General features: G+C 42.4%; 1 protein-coding gene across 1 annotated transcript in view; it reads left to right on the top strand.

Moving 5' to 3' along the window:
- Positions 1-17927, top strand: part of LOC144893031 (uncharacterized) — a 264881-nt gene extending 246954 nt beyond the window's left edge. The window contains exon 2 of the mRNA XM_078782544.1: positions 17275-17927. The gene's annotated coding sequence lies outside the window, so the exon portion shown is untranslated. The remainder of the gene's footprint in view (positions 1-17274) is intronic.
- Positions 17928-23863: the final 5936 nt, after the last annotated feature.

The raw sequence follows: 23863 nt of genomic DNA, 5'->3' as shown, positions 1-23863 counted from the left end.
TTGACCTTTGACCCGATTGCTCCCAAAATCTAATCAAATGTGTCCCGTATAATAACCAATCATCCCACCAAATTTCATGCAATTCGGTTGAATACTTTTTGAGTTATGCGAATAACATACACACACACACACACACACAGACATACAAATAAATACACAGCGATCAAAACATAACCTTCCGCTTTTGCGAAGGTAAAAATACAGAAACTTCTAATTTAAACAAGTATTCAACCCCCTGAGTCAATACTTCATTGAAGTGCCTTTGGCAGCGATTACAGCTTTGAGTCTTCTTGGGTATGTCTGTATCAGCTTTGTAAATCTGCATTTGGTGAGTTTCTCCCATTCTTCTTTGCAGATTTGCTTCAGCTCTGTCAAGTTGAATGGGGAGCGTAGGTGAACAGCAATCCTCAAGCATTTCCACAAATTATCAATGGGATTCAAGTCCGGGTTTTGGCTGGCAGGTTTTTTTCGTATACAAGATCGAGGCTCGTGTAAGAGCTAACTTAACATTAATCACAAAAAAAAAAAAACGGACACGTAATAAACATAAACATGAGAGTGAGAGAGAGAGACAGAGACAGAGACAGAGACAGAGACAGAGACAGAGACAGAGACAGAGACAGAGACAGAGACAGACAGAAAAAAAAGAAAAAAAAAAAGAAAGAAGTACACAAGTACAACGTTTGAGAACAGGGACAACGGGAGATCTGTGGGAGGGAGAGGGCTTGGGGGGAGTAGGCATGGGAAAGGGGCGGGGGGGGGGGGAAAGGGTGGGGGGAGGTTCCGATCCATCTCGCCATGGTTGATTGATGCCACTCTTTCCTACTGAAATATGCAACGTCCTTGTCTTCTTGCTCAGGATGATATCTATTGAGATGCCTCTGCAGGAGACTTGCTTTCATGCAGTCGGGAGAGAGGGTCTTTGACCAGTTGATACATGGGGGTCATTCGACAACAGTAACTTATATCAAATGAAAAAGAAATTTGACGTAATCTCCCCAATGCAATCAATTTACCCAAACCCTTGCAAACTCCCAATGTGATGCCATTCTGAACCAAAAGACAAAAGAAGAGAACAATAAGATCTATGGAATAAGAAAAAAGTTTTCTGTTTCTAAAATCTATACCAATAACTATATTTGGTATTTGTTCTGTTTAATTATAGCGCAAAATTGTTATGTGGTTTCATGGTGTTTCCCTCTGATAGCAAAACCTAAAACATTTCTCCATTTTTAGTTTACCTCTAGGGCTCGTATTCATAGATTTGGAACACTTAGAGCTTGGACTTCCAAAAAGAAGCTCGGTGGGATGAATACATGGAGATTCTGGTAGCCGGCCAGATTTTTCAAGTCTAGGCCATTTTTTTTTTTTTCTGTATACAAGGTCGAGGCTTGTGGAAGAGCGAACATTGATCACAAAAAAGACAAACTGACACATAAAATATAAAACATATGATAAAGGGAGCGGGAGAACAAGATGGAGAGCAGGGACATCAGGAGATCTGTGGGAGGGAGAGGGCTTGGGGGGAGGAGGCATGGGAAGGGGGGGGGGGGGGCAATTGGAGAGTTAAAAAAACACATGTACACTGACTGCTAGGACTTCCAGGAAAGAAGTCGGTATTTATCTGGGGTGAATCCTCACCCCAGAAGTAAGTGTATCTGGGGTGAACTAACGGGGGTAGAAAAGATCAAGATTTTGGATGGGGGAAGATAAGAGATGGTGATGAACAGCCGTTTTAAAGACCTGGAGGGAGGAGTGGGATTGAAGAGTGAGGAAGTTTGTTCCAGAGGTGGGAAAAAAGAGGAATGAAAGAGTGAAGGTGAGCAGAGAGTCCTGATTTTGGCAGTTTAACCATAAGAGGGTTGCTGGCAGATCTTGTGCGACCTGTAGGAATATTTGGAGGACAGAGCACAGATAGAGCTGGGGGAGCAAGGCCGGAGAGGAGTCGGTAGAAGACAGAAAGACCACCAACCTGCCTGCGGTGAGAGAGTGAAAGGCCATGTTCCTCAGAGCACTCCAATATCATGCGTCACGCCAAATAATTGTAGCTTGTTCTGTTTGAGCAACGGATCATCATTTTGATACACACATGACAATATTCCATGGATGTCACATGGACGCAGGAAGATGACAAGTCCTCAAACGTGCCAGTTGAAGATCCCTCAGAATATGAATCCATCTCCGGCAGTGATTTGGACTTTACGGATCACCCAACTTTCTTCATTTGGATTATTCAGGTCTTATAGGTCTTTTCCTTATCGTCAAGGGCACATTTATCACATTAGCTCTTCTGTCTATACACACCTGTGGACGTATTGACGTAAAACACTGCATGGTCCATCATATTCGCAAACACCTTTAAAAAAAGGTACATGAAAGTAGATTGTAATTAAAAAGTAGTAAGGTTGGCTGACAATTATTGTAAGTCGCCATCTTGCAAGACTTTTGGTACTTTTGCTGTACACGATGACTTTTCGAATGCCCAAGTTATTTAAAGATATTTTAAAACTTTGACAAAACATAATACATACTCAAATTATATTATTATTAGTATAATTAGCTGGAGTATTTGCATTGTCTTTGCTCAATATTATCATAACCACTGGTTCGAATCTAATAATCTTATCTGGATCGAAACGAAGAATCCTCCAGACCAGAAAGCTGCCCCCATGTAATGTATATTGTCGCGTTCACGGGGCAAACTCATCTGTCTCTGGAAATGTCAACACCAAATGTCATGTTATTTGGAGGAAACGAATTAATTTTTTTCTTTCTGCTTCTTTGTAAAAGCAAGTGTTTATTTATTTATGTTTCTTGGTGTCCAAGTTTGCACTGAACCCACAGAAGAATGGTATAACTGTTGCCTAGGGAACAGCATTGGATAAACAAAAACACAAGCAATGTGTATGTCTGTAATATGATTACTGTTACTTGCCCTGCCATTTTGCTGTTATTGCCGTAATCTTACCCTTTTGACCTGAACTATTGGTTCAATTTTTTCCTCTTTTTTTTTTTTTTTTGTATACAAGATCGAGGCTCGTGTAAGAGCTAATATTGATCACAAAAAGACAAACTGACACATAAAACATATGACAAAGGGAGCGGGAGACAAGATGGAGAGAGGGAAGCACACAAGTACAACATTTGAGAGCAGGGACATCGGGAGATCTGTGGGAGGGAGAGGGCTTGGGGGGGGGGGGTGGAGGGGGGAGAGGTGTAAAACACATGGACACTTTTAGGACTTCCAGGAAAGAAGTGGGTATTTCAAAAAAGTTGATCTGCGGTGAATTAACGGGGGTAGAAAAGATCAAGGTTTTGGATGGGGGAAGACAAGAGATGGTGGTGAACAGCTGTTTTAAAGACCTGGAGGGAGGAGTGGGATTGAAGGGAGTGAGGGAGTTTGTTCCAGAGGCGGGGGAAAAGGGGAGTGAAAGAGTGAAGGTGAATAGAGAGTCTTGATTTTGGCAGTTTAACTAGCGATAGTTATCCTATGTGAAACTAAATGTTCATGTGAAACTAAATTGCATTCTAGACTCATGCATTTTATAAACCTTTGAACTGTCACGCTTGGATTAGAATCTCGGCCCAGCTATAAACTTCACTTGCCAGGCTTGCGCTGTCCATCATAAGGGTGTTAAGTCGGACGGCACATCAGCCACTACTGGTCGTTGGTAGATGTTAAAGACCCCACAGTGTCTTTCGCGAAGAGTAGGATAGCTATCGCTGGCACAATCAACAAATTACGAATTCCTGCCCTGAGCACTTATGTCCTGTCAAGAGTATTGTTGTGGAAATGACTTCTAGGGGTTAATATTGCTTAGTAGAGTTTAGTTATCTATGTAGTTAATGTCTTAGGGTGAGCATGAGGTCATTAATAATGATGTTAGATATGCGTCGTCGCTTTATGTTCAGACAGAATGACAGATGATGTCCTCCCTCCCCAATTTAGGGACCCTTTAGAATTGCCATTTAGAATTACCCTTTAGAACCCTAAGGAATTGACCTTTAGAACTCTTTAGAATTACCCTTTAGAATTACCTTTTCTCTCAAGCAGTACTTTTACTGTAGAGGTTACACAGGTTTGCTATTATTTCCGACTATTTTCTCAAATTGTGAGTAAACAAAATAATTAATTTCTTAATCAATTGGCTAATGGCATACCGAAACCACCACCGTTTCATCCGAATCTAAATTTTTGAAAAATAAAGAAACGATTAATTAATCCAAAAAAAATCGATTAACTGGTCAATCCATAATTAATCGATCGATTCATTGATTAATCAGTAAATCAAACATATCCTTTATAGCCAAATCACTTGGTCACTGTCATGCCTAAATAACCAGCTTTATAGCTTAAAAGGTGCCTGAGATAATGCCCAGATGAGAAAGAAAATAAATAAGTACTTGATAAATCGATAATAATTAAATAATCAATCAATTAATTGATTAATCAAAAAATTAAAATAGTTTTTCCCAAAGCACGTGCTCACTATTGTGCCCAAATTTCAGCTTCCGAGCTCAATGGCTGCCAAAGATATCGCCTGGACAAACAAACAAGAAAGAGCTATCAGAGATTACAGACCCTCACCAGGACGTGTTAAGTGGTTTTTAAGGCTTTTGTGTTAAAACAAATATGGCTGCCGAACCACGTGACTGATGACGTCATCATTTTTTTTTATCCACCAATTTACCCCGAGATGACGCTCAAATTTCATCTTGATCGGATGAAGTTTTGTACTTGTGAATTATGATGTCATAATGGAGGCACCTATGACATCATCATTAACATATGTTATTCCCCATGGAGAGCTCCTTACAATGAGCCATGTCTCAAATTTTTTTTGTATGCATCACTTTTGGAGATGTAGAGGTGCAGTTTTTCGGGTTTTCCAAGATGGCGCCCATACCACATGATCTATGACCTCATAATTATTTAAAATTCTACAGGAGGAGGTACACCTATGGTAAAAAAAAATTCTGTCAATCGGACCAATGTTTGCAGAGAAAATCATGTTTATTCTGTGCGGATAAACCGACTAACAGACAGACAACCAAACGGGCTCAAATACAATACCCTCTCCTCTGGCGAGGGTAACAAGAAAACAAACGGAGTGAAAACTTGTTAGTCACTTTTGACCCCTTTGGTGCCCGGCGATGACGTCATGCAGCACCTGGAGATGGGATAAGAATCTGAAGACGGTATATGAGGGCTTCATTCGGGGTATTTGTAACAGTTCAAATTATAACACACATGGTACACATTATTTTGCAAATAAAAAGAAATTGGAACGGCTGGCTTTTCTACACCGAAAGATGAACAAACCCAGAAAGAATTCAAACTTCCCAGTCAGGGAAGAAATGGTCAGCAAGGGAATGGATATACAACCCCGGCCTAAAACAACCAGAGGAAAGATTAGCACCGCATACCAGGCAATATTTTAATCCAAGAGTAATCATAGTCTGCACTTCATTTATTAATTTTCTAACTTGCACATTGGCAACAGGCAGTGGCATTTGGAATGGTGACAGGTTAACCTGACCTGGGTCATCGGTCTCGAGCAGGATAGCAAAGTAATGCCAGGTAGATGCTGCTGCTGCAGAGCCTCGGTTTTCACTACCATGAGTGTTCAGAAGGTAATGAGCATTAATAGTTCAGGGGTTACGTATGTAGTCAGTATAGGCATCACTACCACTCATCATATCTTCAATCAATTAATTATCAATGAATTGGAAAGCATTTTTAGATGTACAGTCACGTGAAAAAGTAAATACACCCCATGTAAAGTTTTGACTTTTTCAACATATTTCAACATACAGCTATTTGATCTTCATTTCAACAGTATTGATAGATAAAGGTGATATAATATAACAAATATCATGAAACATTTACATTTTGTAGTCCATTGTATAATTTAAATAAACATAAATGCAAATTTCGCATGTGGAAAAAGTAAGTACACCCCTACATTTATCACTGCTTCAAATACCTAAAATAATAATCAGGTGCACCAGCTCAGGTGCAAATGATTAGAACATCGTTAGAGAGGATCTTGGAGGAACCTGTCTTATTTAAACCTCAGACATTTCGTTTGGTTTGCTCTTTGTTGTTGAAGTGTGCGGCATCACCATGCCTAGATCAAAAGAGCTCTGAGGCCTTCAGAAAGAAGGTTATAGATGCCTACAAGTCTGGGAAGGGATTTTAAAAGATCTCCAAACAATTTGAAATCGATCATTCGACTGTCCGGAAGATCTATATATCGATCATCTACAAGTGGAGAAGATTCCAAACAACTGCCAACTTGTTCAGGCCAGGCCGCCCCAGCAAGTTCAGCCCGAGAGTAGACCGCAAGATGCTGAAAGAAGTCTCTAAGGACCCCCAGAATGTCATCACGGGACCTACAGGTAGCTCTTGCCACTTTTAATGTCAAAGTGCACGAGTCTACCATTAGAAAGAGTCTGCACAAATTTGATCTACATGGGAGGTGTGCCAGGAGGAAACCTTTGCTGTCCAGAAAGAACATCAGGGCAAGACTAAAGTTTGCCAATGAACACCAAGGCAAAGACCAGCACTTCTGCAACAATGTGCTCTGGACAGATGAGTCAAAGGTAGAGCTATTTGGCCACAGTACCAGAAGGCATGTTTGGCGAAAACCAAAGACAGCATTTGACCACAAGAACCTGATACCAACTGTAAAGCATGGTGGTGGAAATATTATGGTTTGGGGCAGCTTTGCTGCATCAGGGCCTGGGCAGCTCACCATCATAGAATCCACTATGAATTCTTCATTGAACCAGAGGGTGCTTGAGGATAATGTGAGGCCATCTGTCGGAAAGTTGAAGCTCAACCGAAGGTGGACCTTGCAACATGACAATGACCCTAAACATACCAGTAAATCCACCAAGGAATGGCTGAAAAGAAAGAAATGGAGGGTTCTGGAATGGCCAAGTCAAAGCCCGGATCTAAATCCCATCGAGATGTTGTGGGGGGATTTGAAACGAGTTGTGCATGCAAGAAACCCCTCAAACATCGCACAGCTGAAAGAATTCTGAATGGAGGAGTGGGCAAAAATTTCTCCCAGTCGATGTCAGAGACAGGTAGACAGTTATAAGAAACGCCTCCTTGAGGTTGTTTCTGCCAAAGGGGGCAATACCACCTATTAGAGCCAAGGGTGTACTTACTTTTTCCACATGTGAAATTTGCATTTATGTTTATTTAAATTATACATTGGACTACAAAATGTAAATGTTTCATGATATTTGTTATATTATATCACCTGTATCTATCAATATTGTTGAAATGAAGATCAAATAGCTGTATGTTGAAATATGTTGAAAAAGTCAAAACTTTACATGGGGTGTACTTACTTTTTCATGTGACTGTACGTAGTCAGGCAAGATGGTGCAGAGATGGTGCACTTACTTCTGAGCTCTCTTCTCTGGATTTGATCAGCGACACATGAATAATATTCAAAGGAGAATAATGTTCGAAATGATAAGTTATGAGTTTTACAAATGTTCTGGCAGCACGTATTGTGTGCATCCTCAATGGGAAGTGGAATTGGTAGTTGCATTGGCCACTACTGATAGGTATTGGCCTTAGTGTGGCATATATCTGTGGCATATACCATAGGACCATACTCCAAATTCCCTGATCTGACTCCAACTGGGAAGGCGAATGCAAAGCACCCAATGATGCATCCGATCAATTTCTAAACATGATTTGTCGATGCCACAGCTGTAGCTACAACAATGTCTAACTTATCCCATGTCTGACAATCTAGATAGGATAAGAAATTGGTCAACCACTAAAAACGTGGAATTAAATGCTGGAAAGTCTGACTTTTTAATTGTCTTTGCTGACAGACCCTGGTGGCGAACCCCACAATTCACTTGTATGGTCAATCTCTGTGGCAGAGGTGCCAATTAGAGCTCCTTAGCCTTGCAATCTGTCAGAACATGTATTGGGTCGATCATTCCAGGGCAAGATGTCACCTGTGATTCCATAACACAATTATGCCCTTTGGACGTCATCAGCTCAGTGTGTGTACAACGCATTACCTGTAGCGCCATGTGCTATGTCTTCCTTCTGCAAAGTTGATGCTACTGCATCTCATCCTCGAGGTAATGGCATTTAAGGGCTTGAGACTAATTGGTCACTCATCAGGAAAATGCAGTGCTCCTAGCTCCTTTCCCACAGATAATTGTTTGGTAGAATTTCCTTTGCCACTTCACAATCTAGTCTTTCATTCTCTGCCATCCAGTCCTTCATTCCTCCCGTCGACAGGTAACACACACTCATATAGCAATGCGTCCGCTTGTTGCCCTTTTCAAACCCAACTTAAGTTTTCACCTTGACACATTTATCCACCTTTACTCTGATCCCTTGAATTGCTTCCCTGATTCACTCCAATCCTACTCTTAAAGAGAATACAGCAAGTTAGTTCAGTTAAGGAAGGGACAAGATAAGTTAGAAAAGAGCCAGATATAAGTAAAAGGGTGTTATGGCATAACGGGTTATCAAAGGGTGTTATGTAAAATAAATGCTACAAAGAAAGAGTGTGCAAAAAAAAAATGTGGAGGTAACAAGGAAAATAGAGGACAGACCATGGAGACGAAGAAACGACAGATAGATGAGCGGATAGAAAGAGGGGAGGGAGAAGTATAAAGGGAGTTAGTAGGAGCAATAGGGTAGGGTAGGTTAACAAAATTATTATTACTTGGCGGATAGAACACCACATTTGGGAAGAAGTTTCCTTGGGACACTTGGAACACAAAATTTGGCAAGAATTCCTGCAGTACCTACTAATTTTAGCCTAGGAGCCCTCTTCTATTTTTCCCTTGATTCCTGTAGCAGAGGAAAAGTCAAGATCGCCACCAACTTTGGATATGTTGCCTATAATTTTGTAGCCGCAGTCCATAATGGATTTGTTTTTGGTCTGTACCTGCATTTGAGGGTGACAGAGGTTATGATGGTTCAGCAAAATTAGAAATTAAATAAATGCCATCACATTGAAATCCATTTTCTTCCTGATGATTATCCTGAGAACCCCAACAACTTCAAACATCATGAGCAGGGTCTATCGACGGAAAATATTTCAGATGCAGGTTTCAGATGCAGGTTGACAACCTTTCCAAGACCTTGCGAAGAATGGGAAACCCCTTCGTGGATGACTTCCCAGAGCTAGTAACTCTCGCCAGTCAAGACTGTATGCACGAATCAGTCATTGGTGCGCGACACAATCTGGAAGATATTGGCAAAAATCAATGTCAGGTCTATGTCAAACTACAATCACAAGGAAGTTGACACAAGGATTATTGGCCACATGTTGCATGCTCTGGAGCAGGGAAGAAAGTAATCCAAGTACGAATTCTGTGGACACATGTTGTAACTCTCCTTGTTGGTTAATTATGTGAACTTGCTGAGACTCTGCCTTTGGCAGATATCTGGATAGCCATTGGAATGGGCAAACATTACAGATTGTACTACATCACTGCCATCTCTTCAAGCTTGGGATAGCACGAGTCACTTGCTCTACCAGTGCTTCACGCATTCAGTGGGTGTGGTGTCACATCTGTCTTCAAGGGAAAGGGAAAATTGTCAGCATGGCAGACTTGGGAGGTGTACAAAGAAGTAAGGAAGACATTTGTCTACCTGGCTTCCAATCCCTTTGAGCATCTGTATCTGGATTCTGAACACTTCAACATCTTGAGACTGTCATCATTTACAACAAGGAGCTCTTTGTCTGAAGAACCGATGCATCAACAGATTACCACCAACACAATATTCCCGTCTTCAACATTCTTGATGAGCAGTGTGCCAAGCTAGAATCTGGAGCACCAGCACACAGACAGCAAGCTTTAACATCTTTACCATTTCACCCTTTCTTTTGCTCAAGGTCATCTACCATCTGCTTGGAAATCAGCCAACATTACCGCTTTACACAAGAAAGGTGCAAAAACAAATCCTTGCAACTATAGACCAATCAGCTTGCTCCCAATCATCAGCAAGGTCATGGAATCGATCATCGCTTCTGAAATCAAATCCTTCCTCTTCTCCAATGGCTTGATCTCGGATCATCAATTTGGTTTCAGACCAGGTCATTCTACTCTGGACATGCTGCTTCTGCTGTCTCAACAATGGATGGAGGTCCTCAATGCCAAACAGGAAATCAGAGATGCATTTTGAGATGCTCTGTAGGTTATCACCTTTTTGGTTGATATAATCTGTCGAAAAACTGTCTTTGCTACATTTTAAGTAGCCATCTACAAATGTCGTATGGAAAAAGGTGATTTTAAAACTTTTTAAAATGCCGTCCTTCATGAACTGCTGGATATTCCACAAGAAGGTTATTGGTAGGCCACAGTCCCCTAACCCCACATTGTGTATGCACATATAATGAATGTTGCAAGCGCTTATTGAAAAGTTGAGTGAATGTCAAAGAACATGGTTATTCTGACTGTGCTTGCATTAAATCTGCAATGCCAAACCAAGTGCGGAATTAATTTGCTCCCAAAGGACAACGTTGGTTCTCTCTTTTCAAAGACATCCTCATTTGTCTCATAAACGCTCTGCGGCCAAATTACATCTGTTCCTTAACCACATCAGTGTCACGTGCCACATTTCACTTCTCGTCCGTGAATTTCTAACCAAGTGTGAGATGGCATTGCTCCCAAATCCTCTCTACTCACCAGACCGCTCCCTTGTGATTCCATGATGTTTGCCAGTATTAACTATCTTCTGATTCATAGACACAGACGCTCTCGTCAGCTGACTGCTACTGCCAGTGTTTCAAACTTTTTATAAATTTAGCAATAAGTATGTCAAAAGTAAAGGGAACTCTTGCGAATTGGATGATAGTGAAAACGACTTTTTTGTATACAAAGTCAATGTTTGTGGAAGAGTTGGAAAGATTCTTTCGATGCACACTTGGACTGAGGTTGGTAGTTGTCTCAATTTTAACAGGAAATATTGAGTGAAACAAAAGTTTTTAATGTCGGCATCAATCGACGGAAGTTAACAATGAAAAGAACCACCTTTAGAGGCCATTTTTACCCGCAGAGCAGGGGATGGCCTTTTCCGGGCACCGTGGTCCCATTTTTGAAGCAATGTTTTATGGCCAGGTGGCCCTTCCTGCCACCAACCCCTGTTAGTCGCCTCTTGCGACACACAGGGAATTACCAGTGAACTGGTACTCAATTTGACGACCTCGGAAGGATGACAAGCTGAGTCAACACCCCTGGTGTTAATTCAGCGATCGACTGGGATTACGAACCCAGGATCCCAAGCTGGCACCCTAACCGCTAAGCCAACACCAGGCTAACAAGTTAACAATGAAACAACAAGTTAACAATGAAAAGGTGAAACTGGTCCCCCTCTCACCCCCCCCCCCCCTCCTCGGCAGGTGAAACTGGTGAAACCATGTGAAAAACCAGGTGAAACTGCCCCCCCCCTCCCCCCGCCTTCCCATGCCTCCTCCCTCCAAGCCCTCTCCCTCCCACAGATCTCCCGATGTCCCTGTTCTCTGCTGTTGTACTTGTGTGCTTCCCTCTCTCTCCCCATCTTGTCTCCCGCTCCCTTTATTGTATGTTTTGTGTGTCGGTTTTTTTTTGTTTTGTTTTTTTGTGATTGATGTTAGCTCTTACACGAGCCTCGATCTTGTATCCAATAAATAAATTTAAAAAACTGAAATGTTCAGGTTAACTATGAACATACATTATTACGTACCTTTTAAAGGACATTGGGTGAATGATTAAAATAATAAAAAATTGAAATAATGAATAAAATTAAAATTTATAAGGTGAGCAGAAAAGCAGTTCTCATATGGCCGAGAGCACCTTAATTCATATTCATAAATGTCCGTAAAAGTTTCAGAGACTGACAAACAAAGTTCACCAAAACCCTGCACCGTGAAGGGATGGTCCTGCACTGGAAAGGTTGCCAGAGATGTCCATTTTTATGTCATTTCTAGCTAATGTCATGCATTGTCAGACATCATCATTGTCCCTAGTAATAGGTTAGATGTGGGGAATAGGAGGCTGGCAGGATGGCCTAGATGTATGCACACTCCCACTGAGGTTCGAATCCTGAAACCCAGTGTATAAACCCTAACCAAGAATTGCTTTGCCATGCTCTAAAACAGAGTATGTTACATCAGAATGAGAATGTAGAAGAGTGACCAAGCACACCTGTTGTAATTTTTTGATTAATCACATGACCGTTTAGTTGGCAGTGCATAATGTTGTGTGCTTCCCTCTTGTCAGCATGGCAGACTTGGGAGGTGTACAAAGAAGTAAGGAAGACATTTGTCTACCTGGCTTCCAATCCCTTTGAGCATCTGTATCTGGATTCTGAACACTTCAACATCTTGAGACTGTCATCATTTACAACAAGGAGTATTTGGATCGCTGGTGCCCACTGGATGAGTACAATTGCCTTTTCCTCCATCTGCATTTTCTTGTTACCCTCGCCTGAGGAGGAGAGGTTATTGCATTTGAGTCCGTTTGTCTGTTTGTTTGTTTGTTTGTCTGCACAGAATAAATATGATTTTCTCTGCAAGCGTTGTTCCGATCGACAAGAAATTTTCACCATAGGTGCAACTCCACCTGCAGAATTATTTAATGATAATTATGACGTCATAGGTCACGTGGTTCGGCCGCCATCTTGGAAAAACCGAAAAACGTTGCACCTCGAAAGCTCCGAAAGCGCTGAATAGAAGAAATTGAGACGGCTCATTGTAAAGAACTCTACATGGGGAATAAAATATGTTAATGATGTCATGGGTGCCTCCATTATGACGTCATAATTCGACAAGTACAAAACTTCATCCGATCAAGATGCAATTTCTTGAGTGTCATGTCGGCATAAATTGGTGGAGAAAAAAAAGATGACGTCATCGGTAACGTGGTTCAGCCGCCATATTTGTTTTAACACAAAAGCCTTTAAAAAACATGGAAAATACATCCTGGCGAGGGTTTGCAATCTCTAATTGCTCTTTTTCTTGTGTTTTCCTTGTTTCTTAAGCCTAACATTTTTTATTTTTTTTGCATAACTACAGGCCAATCAATAAACTATTGCAAAGACAATTTATATTTGAGTTGTTTGCGAAGATTAAAATGAAAACACAAGTCATGGACTGACTACCTATTTTTGTAAAAGCAAGAAAGTCATGATCGCTCTAATTGTTTGTTTTTAAATACCGATTTCAGGACATTTTGGTATTTAATGCAGAGTATATCAATACACATATAATCAATATCAGTTGCATAAAAATAAGTAAAATTTGTGCTTTTTTCCCATCATTTTCTCAATTTTTTTTGCTAAAGTGACTGAGAACATTTTCGAAGAGCATTCCTCATGTACTCCATGTATTTGTCCATTCTTCTTCTTCTTCCCTCAATTTGCATGCGGGATAGCAATAGCATTTTTTTTTTTCATGGTGCCGGCGATAACTCGCCAACACTTTGCGAAGGACACCGTGGCATCTTTATTGTCCACCAACGAATGCTGGCGGACGGGACACCCAGTTTATCGTCCATCGGAGGGACGATGCACACATTGATGAATCACCCTGCCAGTGTAAAACCAGGATGACCATGTATAGCTGGGTCTGGATTCGAACCCAGGCTAGACACCTTAGAGTCGAGTAAAACCAGGATGACAATCTATAGCTAGGTCTGGATTCGAACCCAGGCTAGACACCTTAGAGTCGAGTAAAACCAGGATGACAATCTATAGCTGGGTCTGGATTCGAACCCAGGCTAGACACCTTAGAGTCGAGTAAAACCAGGATGACCATGTATAGCTGGGTCTAGATTCGAACCCAGGCTAGACACCTTAGAGTCGAGTAAAACCAGGATGACAATCTATAGCTGGGTCTGGATTCGAACCCAGGCTAGACACCTTAGAGTCGAGTAAAACCAGGATGACAATCTATAGCTGGGTCTGGATTCGAACCCAGGCTAGACACCTTGGAGTCGAGTAAAACCAGGATGACAATCTATAGCTAGGTCTGGATTCGAACCCAGGCTAGACACCTTAGAGTCGAGTAAAACCAGGATGACCATGTATAGCTGGGTCTAGATTCGAACCCAGGCTAGACACCTTAGAGTCGAGTAAAACCAGGATGACAATCTATAGCTGGGTCTGGATTCGAACCCAGGCTAGACACCTTAGAGTCGAGTAAAACCAGGATGACAATCTATAGCTGGGTCTGGATTCGAACCCAGGCTAGACACTTTAGAGTCGAGTAAAACCAGGATGACAATCTATAGCTGGGTCTGGATTCGAACCCAGGCTAGACACCTTAGAGTCGAGTGTGTGTACCTCTAGGCCACCCTACAGCCCTCATTCTCCACTAATGTCCCTGTATTCATGTAAAGGTTCACTGATGTCCAATGATGTCTTTTCCCTGCATGTACATTGTGTACAAGCTCCACTATATATTCTTCAGATCGAGTTAAAGACAAGTAATAAAATCTGATCTGTAGAATAGTGCCACGGATGTAATATAATATATTGTTTGTTTTCTACGAACTGATTCCCCAGAGTGAGACTTTTCTGCAGCGTCTATTAGAACCACAAATTCCACATACTGTCGACATTCCAATAAAGGATGATCCCTGAAAGCTGCGACTTCCAGCAGAAATAATTTAATGACATTGAAAAATTCACTAAAACCTTTAGTGGTGAAGTCGAACATTCAGTCTTAGGACACCAATATCACGATCATTGTTCAATGGGTTAAGTTACCCGTCAGAGTATCCAATAAAAAAAGAAAAGCAAAGAGGCAACAACAGCAGAAAATGTCAGAGTGTAAAGTAAACACGAGATGTCACCTGTACCATAGCAGGTAAATAGTGAAAGATTTTCACCCTTAAAGTCGAACATATAATCTTCCACCATACAAAGACTCCTTCCCTTTCTCAATATAAAATTGATGTTTATTAAAGAGGAGCACAACAGTGCATGGACGGATGTTATACATAGGTACGTAATAAATAGAAGATTGTTAATAAGAGGAAAGCATCACCGACATCCTGCTGGATATCAATTTTTCTTTATACGGACGAGTTTTACACGTTTACGGTTATTTTTAAACGCAAATTTACATTAAGGTCTTTATTTCACAATTTACGGTTATAGAAATCGATTTCGGACTCACAGAAATAGAAATACGAGAAAACTCCATGGATGTGACTTGTCAAGTTCCCACAATTTAATGTTAATACAAGCCAGTGGCGGCACACACACACACACACACACACACACACACACACACACACACACACACACACACACACACACACCATTTTCAATAACAAACCCTATAGGGTAGGTGGGGGTAATATGGGCCCCCTAAGCCAAAGTCCCGATGGAGACTATACAAATAGATAAGGAATATTTCCAAATAATGGTTTATTTAGACAACCAGACAGACTACATCCCCATGCAGTTTGGGTTGAATAAAATCAAAGACATATGATTGAGGGGACAAATAAAAATATGCCATCAGTGTCCATATTCCAAACAACGTGGGGAATATGGACCCCCCATTGGGGTAATATGGACCGCGGGTCCATATTACCTCAATGTGGTAAGTCTAGTTTATTTTCGACAAATGTTCCCTGGGACAAATGTTACTTTCCGATTTTTAAGTGAACAACAACCTTAGCGACACTCGTCACAGACGAAAGCACCTTTACCCTCATAGTCAGTTTCGTTTTCGTGGGCCCATTGCTTGCATTCACTGCATTGGATCCAAGAAAATTCAGGTGGATCAACAAATAACTCATTGCAATATATGCAGTAGAAATGACTCATGCAGTTTTCAGGTCCTTTTCTGTGTTGCTTACTCCTCAGTCACATTTTCTCTACGGCTAGGATATGGCGGCCGTACCCCCCCTAAATTGACAGAAACGTGCGGCGGCCGCAGAGTTTCTGAGGTGGCCTCAGGGTGGCCCTGGGGCGTATGGCTATCTTTTACAGGCCGTAGGGGTCGCCGTGGAATTATAGCGCGGAGTTATAACTTTTTTCATTTCTAGGTTGGCCGTAGCAATTCGACAAGCCGTAGCCATGACAACTGTAAGTGCTGTTATACGTATGAAAAAGAACTGGTATATATACCCACTCGTTACCGTCCGTCTGGCCGCACGTTCGCCCTAGGGCCCCCCTGCGGTCGCCTTGCGGGCACCTTGAGGCTACCTTGCGTCTGCCTTGAAAATTCTATGGCCGCCGCAGGGACGCCCTAAGGTCACCGTGCGACATCAAATCAGAGACCGTACGGCACCCCCACGTTTTCAGTCTCCACAATTTCTAAATACCCTGTGCGGCTACCCGAAAAATAAAAACATATGTGACTGCTACATTGTGTGACCGTGGAAATACTGCGGCCGCCCTATAATTGCTAGTGGCCGTAGATTTTTTAGACCCTACGGCCGCCGAGCCAAATGTGACTGAAGCATAAGCAGACTTGGTAACCTGCTTTAGAACTGGAGGACCGCGCTTTGTTCGTGGTCTGTTGCCTTTTTTTCACTTTCAAATTAGTTGGGGATATAGGATTCTGCTTCTCACGTGTTGGCCCTTTCTTCAATTCCCTTCTCTCTTGTTCTTGATGTTCCATGATCAAACGTCTTTTATAAGGAGAGGATGTGATGATTACGCTTTTTCGGGGCGAGTTAAATCTCCGACAGTGCATCGTCACTGTCGGATTTTTATACAGAATCAAGTGTACATGTTATCGGCTGTTAACAAACAGCCGATACTTGACGACTACTTGGACCTTGCCTAGTTTTGCTTAGTCACATATTTCGGTGCAGAAAAATGTATTTGATTCAAATTTTGACAGTGAACATGCTGTTTTGTGGATTTATTATATTAGCTTCCTGTGTGGGGAATATGGACATCGCCCGTGGGGAATATGGACATGGGTCCATATTAGACACGACCAATAGTAAGGGAAACATATGAAAATCTGTTAACTAAATTGTTACCAAAAAATTTCTTCACCAATATGTTTGTAAAGGTGTGTAATAACATGTGTTAAAATGTTGAAGGTCAACTCCCGTGGGAAACCCAGAAAAAAAGCTGTTGAATTCGGGTACCGAAAAATTATTTTCGAGAATTTATATATTTTTAAATCGGCCCTTAAGTAACTTCTGAGGGGTCAAATAAGGGTTTTTCATGATTCTGAGTTGATTGTTAACATTTCTATTTCACCACAGACACTCCTTTGTGGAAAAATAATTTCTAAATATATCTCATTTTCTACTTTGCAGGACATGGAGTCTAGCAATATGGATGAAGACGTTACTCCACCTGTGCTCAATTGCTTCATCTGTGCACGCTCGGATACACCAGCTGAAAGGCTCATACAGGCAACTCCAAAGGGATACTCAACTTTATTGAAACAAGCAGAAACTGTCGAAAATGTTACTGTTGTGGAACGTATGAAGGAGGCTCAAAAGGAAGGAAAACTGAGGTACCACCAGAAGTGTAAAAATGATCTGTACAACAACTTTGTTGCAACCACCAAGAAGTCAGCTCAAGCATCAAAGGCAGAGAAAGAGTCATCAAAGTTGAAGAGAAGACGCACTACTTGTGAGTTCAGTTCATCAACTGGCTGCAGTTCTAGAAGATCACAGTCAGTTGACCTCCTGTATAAGGATGTATGCATTCTTTGCAACCAACCAGCCCAGCTCTACAAAAATAATCCAGCACAAGCTAGAAAGAAATACAGAGTGCCAGATAATTTGACTGCAGATACACTGAAGGCAAGCTTGCTGAAGACAGCACGGAGTCGCGGGGATGACTGGGGCACTGAAGTCACTGGACGCCTGGAAGGGATCAACGACTTGGTAGCAGAAGAAACTGTACCATTTGCGATGCAAACTTATGTTTGCGAGAGGTGACAGTTTGTCCAAGACTGATGAGGAAGGAAAAAGGAAGAGAGGACAGAGGAGTATTGATGAGGAGCGAGAGGCAGTTTTTATTGAATTCTGCGAATGGTTAGACTCAGAATTAGAGCATGGGGTAATGAACATGGACCAAGTCCATGAAAAGCTGCAGGAGTTTGATCAGTCACCAGAGAAGAGCCTTTCTTATTCAAAGCATTGGCTAAAGATAAAACTTCTAGAGAAATACGAAGACACCTTGTATTTCACAACACAGGAAAGAAGGGCAGATGTACTCTGTCTCAAAGATGGCACCGACAATATTCTGCGAGGGCATCATGCTAATCTTGACCATGGAGATGAGAAGACTCAGATCATAAAGACGGCACTCAAGTTCATATCCAATGATATTGCCTTGATTGATTTAGGTCCAAAGTCATACCCCACCACACACAGTATGACTGACATCGATAGTCAGCTGACACTTGTTCCTGCAAGCCTTCAGATGTTCTTGAGACCGATTGTCAAGACAGACGAAAGAGTTGCCGTTTGGGGGTAGAATTTTATTAAGGCCTGTCGACCTCGGTCTGGAGTATTGCCACACCAAATGTGGCTTGCCATACAACTTGATCATAGATTTGGGTCAAAATGGATGCTCAACAAGTTCCACCGGCTGGGATACACTGAGTCTTACACGGAGACACAAAACTACAAATACTGCTTCCTTAATAGTAGGAGTGGAGATGATGTTCCAGATACTTCTGGCACTCTTGACACCATTGTGGAGGAAACCGATGAACAGATCAATGATGAGGTTGCGTTTGATGCTGCGCTTGAGGTTCAATCAGTGATGACAGCCAAAGTGCCAGCCAGTGAAAGTGAATTGTCAAGTAATGATCAGGTGGTCTTTATGGAGGTTGGGGAAACAAACAATGCAGTCACTCAGTTTGTTGGAGACAATATAGATTTAAACATTGTCTCTATTCATGGAAACACTCCCTTTCACTCAATGGGTTGGATCGAAGTCACCTCTCCGGCACCACCTTTGCCAGATCCACAGACAACAGCAGCTTTCCCCCGGGTGAAGTTGAAGGCACTCGACAAAGCTAAGATCCTGAGAGGAACTGAAGTAAAGATTATTCCATTTACGAACAGGAAACAGATAGGAACGAACGCGATCATGTTTCTCCCCCTCGCTGAGCTTTCCTCCTCCCTGGCTCATGATCAGCCACTCCTCACTCCAGGTGACACACTCTGGGCAGTGGGGTGGGTGATCAAAGCCAACGATCCTGAGTTCCCACACTCCAACTGGAATGGCTGGATGAAGAGAATCCATGCTAATGATGCAAAGCAGAGCACACAGATCGAGTTCCTCCCAGTTATTGAAGGAGACCCTAATGACCTCAACACCATCTTCACCACTCTGAAAGAGTGCATACGGCGCACTGGGGTCGCTATAGTGACCTTTGATCTTCCGATTTGGCTGAAGGCTGTGAATATAATAAAGCAGGCAAATCTACCCGTCATTCCAAGGTTGGGTGGTTTTCACCTGCTGAAGTCTTATCTTGGATCAATGTCTCTGAACCCCAGTGACTATGGATGGACAATAGGTGTGTATGGGTATGAGCCAGTTCCAACACTGGACCCCACGGCTCCTGAGGAGCTATTGCAGTTCACGAGCTGTAATTGTCATGGAGATTGCAGCAACCGGCGATGCAGCTGCAAGAAGAATGGGGTCACGTGCATCTCGGCCTGTGGAGTCTGTAATGGCATTACATGCAGAAACTGCAGTCATGATGTTGTTGAGTCTGAAGAAGACATAGACAATGACTGTTGAAACTTCTGACATTGTGAATGAGAAATAACTCTTGAGTAATATATATGTATGTGAAATAAAAGCTACTTTGTGTGTAAATGTAAAAGTGAAAATATAAATGTTAACAATCAACTCAGAATCATGAAAAACCCTTATTTGACCCCTCATAAGTTACTTAAGGGCCGATTAAAAAAAATTAAAATTCTCGAAAATAATTTTTCGGTACCCGAATTCAACAGCTTTTCTTCTGGGTTTCCCACGGGAGTTGAACTTCAACATTTTAACACATGTTATTACACACCTTTACAAACATATTGGTGAAGAAATGTTTTGGTAACAATTTAGTTAACAGATTTGTGAAATATCTCATAAAATGCCCTTACTACAAAGGGTCCATATTCCCCACACCATGCCTCTCGATCATGTCAGCATGCCCAGTACATATGGGCTGGGATGGAGTTTTCTACACACAGTAGTGCTGTAGACAGCTCTCACGTATACTCAGCCAGGGACACCACTCATCAAACAAGCTAGTGACTACATGTACATACACAGTACTGCATGCTTATGAATTGTAAAATTTGAGATGAAAACTTTTGGAAGTTTGCACTTACCGTCAATAAAGAGTTTGAATCAACTGCAGTTGTTCACTTGCTGGTCGGCCATACTTGTTTATCCCGTGATATGGAGACGAGGCTTGATGCAGTGCATCATGGGAAATTCAGTGGGGTCCATATTCCCCCAGGGTCCATATTACCCCCACCCACTATATAAGTTTTGATTGAGGTTTTTAATGTAAAAAAATTTTTTTCCCGTATATAAGATCGAGGCTTGTGAAAGAGCTAACATTAATCACACAAAAAGTCAAACCGACACAAAACACAAAATAAGGGGAGCGGTAGACAAGATGGCGAGAGAGGAGGAAGGACACAAACACAACATTTGAGAGCAGGGACATCGAGAGAAATGTTGGAGGGAGAGGGCTTGGAGGGATGTGGGAGAGGTATAAAACACAAAGACACTGCAAGGACTTCCAGGAAAGAAGTTGGAATTTCGAAAAAGTGAATCTGGGGTGAATTAGTGGGGGTAGAAAAGATCAAGGTTTTGGATGGGGGAAGATAAGAGGTGGTGGTGAACAGCTATTTTAAAGACCTGGAGGGAGGAGTGGGACTGAAGGGAGTGGGGGAGTTTGTTCCAGAGGCAGGAGAAAAGGGGCATGAAAGAGTGAAGGTGAGCAGAGAGCCTAGATTTTGGCAGTTTCACCATAAGAGGGTTGCTGGCAGATCTTGTGCGACCTGTAGGAATATTTGGGGGACAGAGCACAGAGAGAGCTTGGGGAGTAAGGCCGGAGAGGAGTCGGTAGAAGACAGAAAGACCACCAACCTGCCTGCGGTGAGTGAGTGATAGGCCCTCGGAGTTAGCTTCATCGCTGGAGATTCCAATGATTCTGAAAGCTTTGGTTTCAACAGCGTGAAGCCGAGCTGGGTGTGAGGCAGGATCACCGGCACAGAGGGGGGGGGAACAGTATTTCATTGAGCTGTGCATGAAAGCCTTGTATGTTGTGAGGAGCTCAGGTGTGCCAAGGAAGGACCTCACACGACGGAGGATGCCCAGTCGGCGACTGGCTTTGGAGGCCAGCTTGGAAATGTGGTTTTCCCAAGAAAGATCATGGCAGATAGTGAGACCCAAAAGCTTGAGTGACAGAACTTCTTGGAGAGGATTGTTGAGAAAGTAGATGGGAGGGTTTTTCAGTCGGTCTTTTCGGAGAGACATAGTGAGAGTGTGAGATTTGTCAGGATTTAAAGACATGTTCCACTTGTTTGCCCAGTCTGTGATTTTGTCCAGGTCTGCAGAGAGTGAGGAGGCTGCAGACTGCCGATCTGAGGGATGAGGTATGGAGCGGCAGAGAGTGGAATCATCAGCAAAGAGATAGAGAGGATTTTCAAGAGAGTCAGAGAGATCATTGATGAAGACCAGAAAAAGCACAGGGCCCAGAACACTACCTTGGGGAACTCCAGCCTGAACAGGGAGGGGAGATGAGAGAAATCCATTCAGGGCCACGTGTTGACTACAACCAGAGATGAAGTCCGCAAGCCATGCGTGGAGATTTCATGTCCATGTATAGCTGGATAGTGTCCATGCAAGTTAAAATTTCCGGTGGTTATGTGATTTTCCCCGGTGTACCGGCTTGAATGTCCATCGGCACGCCAAATTTCAGCTTTCCACGACACCCGGAAGGTACTGCGCATTAACATCAGTGAACATTAATATCAGTGGTTAGCGAGAGCTTTATACATTAAATATTGCAACGAAATTGCCCTTTAGTGGGGTAAAGAGGGATTTATATGTATTAGCTTATATCGTAATATGCATGTTCTGATTGATTGTATTGTATTTCCCCAATTAGAATCGTCAGAGATTGTGTAACTAGCGAGGAAATTCCTCTTTCTCCCCTCTATCTCCCACCATGTAATTTCACTTTTAAGTGTACTTTCATTTCACTTCTTATTAAAGGTTTTGGTGCAGCCAATAGGCCCGAGCGGCAATTTCAGGCAGTCACCTGTAGGACCTACGAGATGTCACCTCGATTTTGATGATCATGCAAATCATGCATTTGGATCATGCAAATGTATCAGTCCTGATACATTTGTCAACACGGATTTGTCAACAAAGTCTTGTATTGACAAATGTACCATTTGTCAACAGTCTTACGCAACAAGTGCAGATCACTGCATCGTGGAGATGCCTTAAGATGGTGTTATCGCATATCCTGTGATGTCCTGGGAGTGTGTTTGAAACCGATTGTGCATGGTGTGTTGGGAGCACGTAGGGTCTCCAGGCCAATAGGCCCGATCATTGCAAAATACCAATTAGCACATCGTTTGCGGGTGCCAGAGGGGCCAATGAACATGAGGTGTCACACCGTTTACAAAAAGGGCGAATGGCGGAAGTTTGAGTCAATAGCTGGTGATTGCCTGAGGAGAGCCAGAGGAGGGCCACGCAAAGCGTCAGGGAGACAGCAAGACTCTGCCCTCCAGCAAGGTCCACCCACAAGCAAGACTCCACCGTCCAGAAAGGTCTCCCTTCCAGCAAGACTCCACCCTCCAGAAAGGTCCACCCACCAGCAAGACTCAACCCTCCAGAAAGGTCCACCCTCCAGCAAGACTCCACCTTCCAGAAAGGTCCGCCCATCAGCAAGACTTGCTCACTAATGATGAATCTCCTCGGTTAAAAAGACTTTTTGAACTACAGATTTCGCCATAGCAGTGGCAAGTTAAAAGTGGCCCATGAAAAGAGGCGAGTCACAGAAAACACACACACAGCACAGTCAGCACATGTGCATAAGACCTCATTAACATTCATATGTCATTTCAAAATTATTGTATTGTTTTACTGTCCCGTTTTGCACTTGCCCATTGCCGCCATGTCCACTGGAGGTGCTGACTTGACCACTGCAAGCATGGTTTGATGTGTTGTGGTGCAATTCTTGGATGCTGAACAAAACAACAAGCACGGGTCATTGCATCGCGGAGATGCCTTGAGATGGTGTTAGCGCATATCCTGCGATGTCCTGGGAGTGTGTTTTAAACCGATTGTGCATTTGGATCATGCAAATGTATCAGTCCTGAACGGGCATCATTACCATGGGACATCCATTTGTAAACATATCTCTTGTTGATCCAGTGGCTTCATTACGACTTCTGAGGTCATAAACCGTTTTTGACGTCATACACATGGCTATTGGTCATACACATTGCAAGCAGGTGTTCTGCACATCCCTCGTGCCAAAAAGGCACTTGAAGGAACACTCGAACGTCCTCCAACAATTACATTATTCATTCTACGTGTTCAGTTTTTTTTAAAGCTGATTTGGAATAATGGAGATTGCTTTATATAAACATCAACAGTTATATGGTGGGTCTGCTGCGATGCTGAAGAAGGAAGAGCAGGATTGGAGTTTGGCAGATTATACAGTCAAGTTAAAAGCAACAAATAAATGGAAGTGAGCAGAAAGCCTGGATAAAATTTTTTAACAACTACAAAGCTTCTGAAAATGCAACGCCCATCCTCATCCACTTTGTATTCAGGCTTCTTCCTTATTCTGCACATGATAAAAACAGTTAAAATGAAATACAAAAAAAATGACTGATTTTAGGT

Source organism: Myxine glutinosa, chromosome 7 (genome assembly GCF_964187855.1).
Source record: "Myxine glutinosa chromosome 7, kmMyxGlut1.1, whole genome shotgun sequence".
Classification (NCBI taxonomy): domain Eukaryota; kingdom Metazoa; phylum Chordata; class Myxini; order Myxiniformes; family Myxinidae; genus Myxine; species Myxine glutinosa.
This window is presented reverse-complemented; position numbering and strand designations above follow the sequence as displayed.